The 12,938-nt window shown below is 40.3% G+C and overlaps 1 protein-coding gene across 6 annotated transcripts in view; it reads right to left on the reverse strand.

Moving 5' to 3' along the window:
* The window catches only part of ADCY7 (adenylate cyclase 7), a 60,684-nt gene extending 53,035 nt beyond the window's left edge, over positions 1 to 7,649 (reverse strand). For 2 of the 6 annotated variants that reach the window (XM_069026845.1, XM_069026843.1), the window contains exon 1: positions 7,524 to 7,649. The gene's annotated coding sequence lies outside the window, so the exon portion shown is untranslated. Of the gene's footprint in view, positions 1 to 1,272; positions 1,601 to 1,682; positions 1,800 to 5,523; positions 5,544 to 7,523 lie in introns of those variants that run through there. The other 4 variants (XM_069026840.1, XM_069026841.1, XM_069026842.1 and 1 more) reach the window with 4 other exon arrangements.
* Between the last annotated feature and the right edge of the window lie 5,289 nt (positions 7,650 to 12,938).

Raw genomic sequence — 12,938 nt, forward strand, 5'->3', positions numbered from 1 at the left:
GTGATGAAGATACTGGGGTACTGATGCACAGAATGTGCCATTCAGAAAGATAAAAAGACACAAGCACAGTATTTTCGATTTTGTGGCCTTCAAAAATGATGCTTTAGTTAGTTTTCTTTATTTATGCCAATAGATGTACATGTATCTTTACATATACACATTTTTATTGGCAGCAAAGAACTCCAGGAAAAGCCTAACCATGAACAATGCAGTTTAAAACAAGTACAGGAGAATGCATTTCCAAATACAGCTGCCTGCATAAAAGTAGGACAGAAATTAATTCAACATGTAAAACAAGTGTTTAATGCTACTGTGATAAACCAGTTTAGCTACAACTACATCCAAAATCCCTGTGTAAACATGTTTGATAAATGGTTATGGAATACAGAGCCAATATAAGAAAAGAGCAACTCTTATTTCTTGCCTAAATCAGTCCAGAATCTTGAAAAGCAAAACTTCCTCCTTTATTCTCCCAATATAAGATTCATTAATTGCCATTTAATCTCCTTTATCTAACAAGATTGTTAAATAATTGGTCTGCACCTGATCAGAAGCAGTTAACACCCACATGCAGCTCTGCTCAGACTGAAAACCTGTGTCACTGAATCGTGTTCTACAACTCCACAAGTGAGCTCTGAACACGCAAGCACTCAACACATCAGCTCACTGGGGAAAATAAAACAGCCGGTGTGGAATTTCGCCTTTTGTGGCACTGTAAAAACTGCATCAAACTGTTTTTACAAAGTAACTACACTGGGTTTTTGCTATTTCTTTGAAAGCCAAACATGGTGTTTGTACTGTTATCAAATCAAGTTCTCACTTTTCAGAGCAACTCCTAGCTCTGAGTACCTTCAACAGCTGTGAATTTTGTGTATGTGCAATAACACTGCACAGTCTCAAGCAAACCACAATACACATCAACCGCTGCTGTAGCGCTGCAAAGCATCTTCTGCCTTATTTTGAAAGTGCAGCATCCTGAGGGAGAAGAGAGTGGGGGGCTTGCAATTGTTACAATTAGCAATCTAAAAATAAAAAGTAAAAACTACTAAATTCAAAACAGGATACTCCTCAGGAACTTGAAAAAAAAATACAGATGATTTTTAAAAAGCACTACAATGAAATATTTTTACGTTCATTTCCTGATGTAAAACAGCAGAACAGAGCTCACTCTTAAGAAATAGTGAAACTGGGATAACAATTCAACTGGCAATACCTCCAACCAAAGCACAGTCCAGATCACTTTTCCAGCATGTTTTCAGAAGTGTAACTTACTACTTTGATAACCAGGAGCCAAATTTTACAGTACAGCCACCACTGACAAGGAGGGAACTGTCCCCACGCGTCTGTAGAAGTTCAACAACACATTCTGGCCACTTCCTCTAGCCTGGTTGTTCTGTTCCGACAGAGGAAAAAAATCATACTTAAAAAATGCTTATCCTATGAAAAAAAATTGCATTTTGTCCATTTAGCTTCATGAATCATCTCTGCAGCAGGTCAGATGAGCACCAGTGCTGACTTCGGAGGGGGTGGTGGAAGCACAGGGGCAGGAAGTGAACAGAGCTGCTGGCTTTAGTGACAGCTGCTCCTTGAGCCAGCTTAGCTGCACCATAAAAATCACAGCTTTCAGTGCATTTACTCCTGTGTTCATACTCAAAGTCATATATTTCTAGAAAAAAACCCACCTTTTTTATTCAAACATCATTAGTCATTGTTACATAACAAGTGAGCAGAAAGGGATTTAAAGTTCCCAGGACGTTCCCAAAAGAGGCTGTGTCCTCCTGTATATACACAAGACCTTGCTGGAAAAAAAAGAAAAATCATTAAATTCATGAAAAAGGTGGATATCTCATAACAGAGAAAAATTGGGCCCAAAACCCCCAAAACTCAATCTGCTCACAAGCATAAAAAGTGACTGGTAGTTATGTTAAATCCAGAGGAATATAAATTTTAACCTCAAAACCAAGTTCCTGATTAAAATGTAATGCCTACATACATTTACCACATTTTCTGTTATTTGTATTAGTTTATTCCCATAAACTTGTATTGATGAATATATAAATGTTTGTTTTCTTGGCATTGAAATGCCTGCCATCTTCACAGCTGAAATTGCCAGTAAAAGAAGGAGCAGAAGGTCAGGCAAAGAGTGTCAGGAAATGAGAAAGTTCTGATAGCGGTACCCCAACTTCCTTTCAAATGAGAAAATTGAAACCAAAATTCTGTTCTGCTACTACAACTTATTTTTTTGATTTATTCCCACATGTGCTCAGTAGCAATAACAGGGAAAAAGAGACAGACACACAGAAAAGCTCCAGTACAAAGTTCATCCTCTTTCAATTTGACCCAATCTGGGGCTTTCCCCACAGCCTGACTAAGTCTGAGCTTGTTTGAGCAAGCAGGTCCTGCCTGAAATACCGCAACAGATGGGCTCAGGTTGACATGAGCCAGATGCTAAGAATATCTGGCATTTAAATGATCAGGGCTTTATTGCCCATTGCCATTAATTTCAGTTGAGTTTGAATAAACTTCAGCGAGCTCAGTCTGCCCCAATCCACCTTTGTGAGCTCCTTCCCAGCTGCACTCTTTACCCAGCCCTTCCGTGTGATCTGTCATCCTATTGGAACGCTTGTTCCCTCACCATTTTGGCTACCTGGATGGAAAACGGTATTCAAGTAAGAATTAGTCACTGCTAGGTGGTTTGATCATCGACTAGTTCTTTCAAAGAACCCCCAGTATGAATGTATATTTTATATAAATAAGGCAGAAAATGTCCCAGACTGGACATTAAGTAAATAATTAAGTAATGACTAAAACCCAGGCTATAGTACAAATGAAGAGCATCTTACTGCAATATTTTATTCAACTCATTGAAATGCTAACTCATTATTATTAGTCATAACAAAAATCCATGGAGTGAAAAGTAACAACCTAAACCCAAAATTATACAGTCATAGGTAAACTATTTCTACATTTGTCTACCTATAAAACACTTACTACGTTGTCTCCTTCCTTGAAATAAAGCATGCAGTCTCAAGACCTGACAACTTATTCAAAGCCCTTTAAAGCATTTTTGTATTGATTCTATTATGAGACTATGCTTGGGGCTTTATAACAAGCCATTTACAAGGCAGCATTATCAAAAAAAAAAAAATTTATTGCTATTCTTGCTGAACACCTCAGAAAAATACATTCCTTTCGTTGTGGGCTGAATGAAAACTTGCATGTCAAACAGCACTTGTCTCTGCATCCCACAGAACAGAAGGTGGGACAAAGCCTTGCCACTACTCTTAAGCGATGCAGGACACTGGAGAATGAGCCTGAAAATTACCTCCTTCAATTATCTTTGCCAGCAGGCCCCTCAGCAACCTGAGCAGAGCAAACACACAGACACTGCAGTGAACAAAGCACACACAGAGCACTGGGGCACTGGAGGGAGAAGCTGCCAGAAACAGCCAGCTCTGCTCAGAAAAACTTGTCACCTCTCTGACTTACGCCAGTTGCAGCCTTGGTAATCTTTGTTATTTCTGTTTTTAACTAGAATCATTATTTATTCACTTCAGTTTTGTGCCCAGAGACAGAAGTTAAACACACCCTGTTGGTTCCTTCTCTCTAATTACAGACCAGAAGCTACTTTTATTGCTGAAAAGAGGATTACAGAACAGCTGTTAAGAGAGGAACGTTTTGGCCATTAGCTGTGAAGGAAGCTCTTAGGAAAAGCAGTTTATACAGCCCTGCTGCCACAGGACAGACAGCTTTTACTTTGTTTCTTCTTTAATGCACAACAGACCTGAAGCCTCTGAACTGTAGGGCCTGTGCTGTAAAAATCAAACCAGCAGCTTGGCTGCTACAGAGGAGGATGTTTATTTTTTATAAGAGTGCTACTGAAAAGAGGCTACACAAATCAAAGCTGTTTGAAGGGCACATTTTGACACATGTCATAATTCCAAGGTAGTGAGGTAAAGCAATGCTTTGGTTAGAAAAGGAACAACAGCCCCAGGTTCTACTTAAATTCTGCTGTTTATCTTTGAGTAACCTAGACAAAATCATTCCACCTTTTACACCTTAACTTTACTAACTCTGAAAAGGTAACATTCAGCAGTAGCAACCTACACATGGTGTGCAGGAAATTTCACTACAGCATATTTATGCTATCGTATGTTATTATTAAGCAAAGAAAAACACTTCCAAAGGAAAGATCCAATGTATGGCTTGCCCCCTTGCCTGTGTATATGGATTACCCTGTTGCTCAGCACCCCAAGACAGAGCCTGGATCCTGCTTGAGGAGCCTCAGGAAGATAGGATGGTGTTACAGGTGAAAGACAAACAACAACAGTTACTTGAAGTGATTTCCAAGTCTCTGGAGATAACAATGACAATGATTTTTATTATGAGATAAGAGTGTTGTAAAATTCCTAATTTTTTAAGACAGCGTTTCTTTTCCAGGTGAAAATTATGTGGTTTTGTAATTAAGAGTAGGAGAAAATCTGAGATCGATGTCTTTACTGTTCTCAAAATGTAAAATATAAAATGCACTTTTTTAGCAAACACAAGACAGACTCTTCATGAAGTCCGCTGTAATGGCCTGAGGAAGAAGTTGCACTTCCTTATTGTAATACGAAGTGATCTAACTGCACAGTGCTTACAAACTATTTCACACTGTAACATCCTGTCAGTTTAGCGAATAATCATCTTGAAACTTTGCAGATGTTAGTTTAATAGATTATCTCCCTCTTTATCCAGTGTTCAGGTTAGCTCCTCGAATGGCACTTTAAATTTGAATATTGGCTGGGTTTTATTCAGGAAGAAAAGAGAGATCTTTGGCTCAGCCAGATCCCAACTTTCATCTGAAAAGCCTTGTTGATTTCAGGAAGACCTGTAACTGTTTAGCAGTGCGCCCAAGTCTTTAGAGCAGTTTGTGAGCTCAGCTGTTTGTCAGAGAGAGCCAAAGAAGAGCAGAGAGCAGCGAGTGGCAGCGCAGGGGCCAAGGCTCCCCAGTGCCACTGACCCTCCCGTGGCACCCACAGCACATCCCACTCCTGCCCAGCTGCACCCACACACCTCAGCTCCCAGGCTGACTTCCTAGGACAGTAAAACACTCCTCGATTTACAGGAAAAGGTATTTCTATACAGAAAAATCCCAAATGACACTTGGAATACAGAAGCTTTGCACATGCTGAGTGCAGTTTGACCATTACATTGTATTAATCTGAAACAAATACAGGTAGTATGGATCCTCTTTCAGAAGGATAAAACATAGCTTCAACACAAACTCTAAGACTGAGGGAGCAATCACTGGGTGAAGTATTTCACCCTATGTTTTAAAGTCTTCATAGTAAGTTAAAATCAGAACAAGTAATTTTGATAAATTCTGCAGCGTTAAACCCAAGTCTATGGTGTAACGCAAGAATAAATCTAAGATTTCAATTTAGAGATTTTATTGTAATTGCATGGAATCCTGTCTTTTTCTTTTTTATTTCTTTTTCTTTTTTTAACCTAAGAGCAACTAGCAATTACACAAACACCCACCTTAACAGAAAACAGTGATCATCGTCTCTAGGCTTACACCTTAAACTAATTAGCTCTCAACCAGCACCTGCTCTTTCACTTAGCACAAGCCCTGAGAACATAAATACCCACATACATTAGGGAATGGAGTCTCTCCTTTGTTTACTCTTAATGGTGTTGACATTAGTTTCATTAAGAAAAAATTTAAGCAGTTTAATGGCTGCTTTACAAGAACCCCCAATGACCCTAATTGCTGTTCCTAATGACTTCTGGAAGCAAAACCAACATGCTATAATGGCCATTAGAAATCCGTATTGGCTTACCGTTTTCAGAGAGGTATTGCATGTACCCCTCTGTTTCTGTTCCACACTTTTGGATAGGGGAAACTGTCAAGGTGTGGCGACTTTGGCAAATCCTGGTTTTAATGTCACCCACTCCAGTGAACACTTTTTTCAGAAGTACTTAATTCACCATAGACACAAATATACCATGAGTGCACTGTATCACACCTCAACACATTCTTTTTCCACCTATAGCGGATCATAAAAAACTGTCCAGATCAGGACATCAACATTTGAAAGATCAGGATACGTAAACAAACAATGAAACCCCTCCAACACATAAAACAACCACTCCGCACTCTTTATTTATTTATTTACTTCTGACCTAGACACAAACATTAAACCCTTCTGGAATTTTTCTCTTTCTCTCCTGGAACGCTGCTTGCATAAAAATAGTATAGGAAATTATTCTTATTAGCCTTTAAAATATATAATAGCTACAGAATTTCTTTATAGTACTTTTTCTTTCTAGACATAAAATAAACAAGTTCATATATATATATATATATAATTTTTTTTTTTTTGAGGTGAGCTCCTTTTAGAAGTTCCCAGGTCCTTCTCTTCTATTAACAAAATAACCCCCACCCCCCTCCAACCCTTCCATCGTGAATCTTAGCAGAAAACAGTAAGGTCACTAATGCAGGTACATTTACATCCTATTTCCCACTATGAAGAAATTTTCATATTGCTGTGCCCAGAAGCTTTATTCCCTGTAATAAATCTCAACCACTTCAGAATCAAATCCAAAGTTTTTAGGTACACTTGTGGGGATTTTCCCCACCTTGTATTTGCACAGCACTTATCACAGCAGGGTCTTGGGCCACAACCAAGCGTGTCAGGCTCTCAGTAACACAGATGAAATAGAACACATCTGACAGGAGAAAAACAGACTTCTATGCTGAACCAAATTCAAACATTACACTGCATATTTACTTTGCGTGTCCAAAAAGGTTTCAAAGTGTCTCTGCCCAGTTCTCAGCACTTGTGCTGACCACATCCTTACTGTTCATGACAGAAGTCTCAGGCTTAACAGACTTGAGTATGGTCGTGGGTCATTGCTGATGATATGCCCCGTTCCTGATCCTTCATCTGCCACTGGCAAACATCAGATCCCAGCAATAGTGATCCAATGCTGTTCTATATGTTTCAAAGCATTTTAACCCCTTTATTAACAGTGGTTATAAAAATGCCATAACACATCCCATGGAGATTAGAAATAACTTACCTATTCAGCAGTAAAAAAAGACACAAACCAAACTTCTGCTGATATTTCAAGCACGCTCTGGTATTTAAGTACCTCCTTCAGCAGTTTAAAGCCCTATTGTGCTAAAAAAGTGCAATCCAAAAAGGATCCAAAATACACTCTAGTAAGAAGCAGCCAGCTTTTGGCTTTTGAGTGCAAAAGACAACCCCAAACTTCTCCATTCATGAACCAGTGCTCAGGCCTCGCAGCTTTACCAAATCCGCCTTTTCTCAGCAAAATAAACTTGGAGAATAGGTTTATGGGCCCCAACACTTTCTCGCCGTTCCCAAGTGTATCAAGTGGTGTCATACGAGGTAGTAAATAACCATTATACAGGAAACTCATCGAGCCTTCGACTCTTGCTGTCGTGCTCCGCGCAGCGCGACCCCGAGCCCTCACCCTCCCAGGGCATCTCCCCTCCCAGGGCGGTCTCTCACCTGCGGCCGGCGGAACAGCAGCAGGCAGCGGGGCAGGGCTTCAGCTCCTGCTGGGGCTGGGACCGGGCTCTTCTGCTGCTGCTCCTCCTGCTCCTCCTCCTCCTCCTGCCGCCGCCCGAGGTGTCTCTGGGGCCCGCGGAGCCTCCCCGGCGCGGCGAGGGCGGGACCGCGGCGGCATCGCCCCTCCTGCCTCTGCCTCTCCTCCGGCGCGGGGAGCGCCGCCGGCGGCTCCGGGGTGAGGCCCGAGGGGCTCCCCCTCAGCTCTGCCCCGCCCCGGGTCTGCAGCACCCCGTCCCGCACAGCTCGGGGGTTCCGTGTGTCCCCCCACCAGCGTTCACACTGTACAGCGGTGGAAACAAACTTCTGCCCAGGACTCTGAAAAATACAAGAGTTTACAGCCAGCCTTTTTACTTCTGGCCACTACTGTGGTGGTTCTGGCAGGACTCCCAACCTCGTCACAGCCAGGCTGCACCCGGGGACAAGGGACCTGACCAGCTGTACCTGAGGGACCTGACCATCGCTGCAGCCACCCCAGGGCACCGGGGTCCCATCGCTCCATTGGCCTGAGTCCCCGAGACTGTTCTGTGGGAGTTTCGCTAGGCTGGCAGTGATTCCTCAGAGCATCAAGCCTTGAGCATATGGCCACTAATTCAGACCCAGCCTGGCTCTACCACACGTCAAGTCTGATGCAAAGCTCACTGGAGGCAACAGAAAGAAATGCTGATTTCCATGGATTTTTGGATTAAGCTTATCTGGTGAGCTGTTAGTCACTGGCAACCGCACACAGCCCATGGCAGGCAGGCGTGTGCCCAGCTACATGCAGCTACAACCACGTGTTAGTCATCCATAGATGTCCCATTACTGCAATAATGCCTTAGTAACTAAATACAATTTGTATTTGTGTCCTGCCAGCCAGCTGGTGCTTCCCACTCTCAGTAGGCCCAAGTGATGTGCTTGAATTGACTCTCAGAGGGAGCAGCAGCTCAGTGCACACACCACAGGCACGACAGCTTTATGTGACTCTCCAAGCTCCTGTTCCAGTATTAGCGGGAAAATAGGAAAGGCTGTGCTGTCTGCGACTGCCCAGCCATTAGGATGATTTCAGGCTGTTAGGACTGGGAATTTTGGAAAGGAATTTAAATCCAGCTTCAGCAATGTGAGACAGTAGATAAGGCACACAGCTGGAGAAGTGGTTACGTACCTGAGGCACAGGACTGTGCAGCAAGTGAACTGGACTCTGCTCCTCTGAGCCCTGTCCTGCAATACTTTCATGTGCAGTCTTGAGCATGGTACCTAATCATACCTTGGTCTTCCCATTCCTGTTTTGGATGTAGTGTCCAAAAGCATTGGAAATTATAGGTACATTCAGATGGAAGCAGTGCACAGGCTATTCAGACCATTTCTTAGGGGAGAGGAGAAGGATCTTCCAGTAAAATGATTGTTAAAAAGAACTGTCTTCACTGGAAGTTGGATTAGATAGCAAGATTTAAAAACTGCAGGAAATGGAAAATACATTGTTCTGCTGAGATCATAAATGGAGTAGTTTCAGAACAGATGGACTCAATTTATCACTTCATCAAAATTTTGTGGACCTTCCGAGTACACCGATTGCTTAACATCATTTCTGTATACCCACAAAAAATATTTGCTATCCCAGAGTAAGATCCAAAATTCCTGCATGATTCAACACGACTGACATTGTAGGGGTTTTTTAATGGCAGCAGCTCCAAAGCATTCCAAGTGCTTTATGTACACTGTTGTGCAGATTACTCTTAAACTATCAGCAATTACTGTAACATATTTTTAGCCTTAAAAAAAAGGATATAAAAGGAAAAAAAAAAAAAAAAAAAAAAAAAAAAAAAAAAACAAATTATGGAAATTAATATCCAGTTCCCTGCCTCCTGCATATGTTACATACAGACTTCCCCCATTCTTTTTTCTGCAGCTAATGTTTCTCTCAGCGCTGGCAGCTGAAGCACAGGCAGGGCTGGTTCTCACAAGCAGATGCTACCACCCCTTACTGGAGAGCACCTGGCACTGCTGGGAGCCTGCTCAACGCCACCACCCAAGCACAAGGATCTGTCCTGTGTGAGAAGAGTGACAGTATCTCACCTGTGCTTTTAGTGAATTTTTGCCCCTGTAAATTGATCTAAAATAGATTTCCTATGCACACGTGGTAGCTGCAAATGTGGGATACTGTGGAAATGTAGCCCTTCATTGGAGGTCCATCTGAAATGTCCAGATTTGAATACAGGAATTCCTAGGGTTGTATTTGTTTCTGTGAAAGTGTTCTTCACAGACAAGCAATCATTATTGTTTTCAAGCTCTTGCTTAGAAAAATATCCAACAGCTCTAAAATTATATGTACATCTTGAGTGTATAAAGTCAGAGTATTAAACACAGAAATCTAAATCTTTCTCAAGATTGAACTGGATAACTGTACCATAAATAGTTTTAGAGATTTGGTTAAAATGCAACATATTTGCTGATAAAAATCTAATAAAATAAAATTTTTAGGTTTTTGTTTAAAGTGTTTGTAGATAGGATGGTTAAAACAAATGTAGTTGCAAAGTAAGTTATAGAGCATTACAGGAGTCTGTTTTGTACAATTCAGATGTATGCTTCAGTGGAAATTGCCACAGTACCCAGGGCCATGAATCATTATGAAACAGAGAAAGATCACTATTTTTAAAAGAAGCAGAGATAGAAAAACATAGTAAACTTCAAGTATGGTTCTCATGTGAGGGGTTTACATTTTTCTCTTAATAAGTCACCGTGGGTTGAACCTGCCTTCAGTTTGTGCATGCTTGTACTATTCATAGCAGTAAAGGGGATGGCAGCATTTGGTTCTAAATAATTTTGTTTGCAAAATGTTTCAACATTCAGATTTTCAGTGGCTCCCATAAATGAGTCAGTTAGGACTCAGAGGATGGTTGCTGACCAAATAAACATGTGACAAAAGCAAATCAGAAATATAACCTCAGAAAATATTCATTAAACCTTTAGGAAAAATTTGAAAATTAATATAGAGCAGACGGTTTGTGGGTTAGGCATTATATAAAGTAGCACAATATGTTAAGTTGGACTTGTAAAATTAGCAGGTAGACTTTTAATATGTTCATTCCTTTTAAATATTCCTTTGATGTCCTGCAACACCACAGCATGTAGGGTAGCGTGCTTCACCATACTGCCTTTTTGTAGTTCCTCAAATACCCAGAAAGTGACCCTGACAACCTTAATTTCTGCTTTTCTTCACTAGTTTCATCATTCTGATTCAGAAAGCCAGAAATAAAATGTTGTTTTTAATGAACTCTGCTGTAGGAAATATTTATTAGAACATTGTTTGCTTGTTTGTTTTGGATAAGATTTAGCATCTATTTACCAATGTGCATCTGCACACACTCCACTCTCTTTGGCCACTGATCAATTTAGAGAACGAGACAAACAACTTGAGTAAATTATTTGCTATTTCCTGTAGAGATATCTAATAATAGAACAATCCCAACGTCCTAGGCACGACATGCTTAGGAAGGATATAGTAAGACATTATTTTGAGCTGCTACATTGCTGTCACCCTCATTTACAGGGCAATATTAGAATCAATTGCTGAAGACCATTAGGTTTATGCTGCTTAACACAGGAGCACCTCACTGCATCAGCCTGGCTAAAGAGAAGGCAGAGTTTCACTGCTGTTACATGGTTTGCATTTTTGGCTCCTGGATCAATTGAACAAACTTTGGGGAATAATTTGCTGCTTTCTGTAAACAGAGCAATAGATGTCATACATGTTTCTTTAAGGACATGAAAAGCTATTCAGGTCTCTCATCCTATTTGTTATTTGCTTTAAAGTTGTCAAAGACTCTTGGCTGACTTGGAAAGACAATCATGTTTTCTAGCATTCCAGATTTCATTCAAGTCAGTGGGACAACAGTAATTTCTCCAAAGAAAACTTGAAGCTCACAGCACTGGGAAACAATAATTAGGGAAGGTACCAACAATGCAAAAAAGTGCGTGACTGAGGAGCTTATGCAGTGTTTCCTAGAGGAACTGAAGGACTTAGGAATACAAGTCCCACCACCTGCAGCTCCAGTGCCTGGGCTAGGAGGTTTTGTTTGACTTCTTGGATTAACAACCAAAAAAACGCCTGCATCTCCTCTCCTGTTCATGCTTAAGACTCTATCTCCAGAACAAGAAAACGCATTATTCCTTGGAAAATCAGTGCCTGGTTAATTGCTTAAACCTTTTTACTTGTACTTGCAGGTGTGATTTGTACTGAACCAAGGGTTATAGATCAGACTGGGTTTTAAATCTTTCTGTATACTCAAGTTGACCTGTACTAAAATGGAACATTTTCTTCTGGAAATTTAATTACTCTCAACAATGACAGAAAATCTGGTCTGTGGCTTCCTAGAAAACTGTTAGATGGTCTTTATTGAAGAGTCACTCTTTTTATTAATTGGTAAGTTACACAAGAAAGGAAAAAAAAAGAAAGGAAGACCATTTCCCTATTAGGTGCCCTAACGCTGCAGGTGGAGTTTGTCAAAAAATGGAAGATGTTATTGATTGAAAGAACACAGAAAAGAACAGATCGTTTTATGTTCACAGTAAATGATGAAACTATTTAGCTAACTGTTTTCAATTTGCACTTTCAGTATCTCTGCATTAGTGGCTAGGAGGGTATACTGGAAAGAAAAGAAGAATACTTTGAGAAAATCACTAAGGAACAAATGGACCGTGTATATTACTAGGAGAAAATGCTCTTACATAAATTGGAATACAATTCTAGAACACAAAGTTCTAAAAGAACCTACTAGGAAATATGGATTTACTAAAAGAAAACCAAGCCAAAAACTACCCCAATCCTGTTACAAATCAATTTTTAAAGTGTGTGGACAAACTTCATCTGATTAAATCAATGTAGCCCTAATATAGTGAAACCAATGAAGTAAAAATTATTTCTGTTACCTGAGGATGTAGCCTTTCATGTTATCTCACTGAGCTAACGAAAGTAACTTATTCCTTGAAGATTAGTTTATTTAGACCACAATGGAGATTATAAAAGAGAGAATACAAAGTAAAAACATAACCCTCCCTTTATTTTCCTTTATGCTGAGAAATGGAGTGTGTTTTCTTCCAAGTAGTTGGTATTTTCAAAGAAAACAATATAATAACTGTGCCAAAGCTGAGAGGGACTATGGTGGAAAATACTTTAGTTTCTTACTATACTGAAATCACAGAGTCCTGCCTGCTGTCACTGACATCAGTGGAAGAACTCCCTTTAAATTAAACAAAACCAGGCTGTCACAATTCTTAGAGTAAGGCAAAAGAGTAACCTAAAATTTGCAACAGCAAAGGTTTCTCTCCTTTGCAATAAAATCTTAGAATTTATTGATATAGTAACATTAAAATTATACT

The sequence above is a fragment of the Aphelocoma coerulescens genome, chromosome 11 (genome assembly GCF_041296385.1).
Source record: "Aphelocoma coerulescens isolate FSJ_1873_10779 chromosome 11, UR_Acoe_1.0, whole genome shotgun sequence".
Lineage (NCBI taxonomy): Eukaryota > Metazoa > Chordata > Aves > Passeriformes > Corvidae > Aphelocoma > Aphelocoma coerulescens.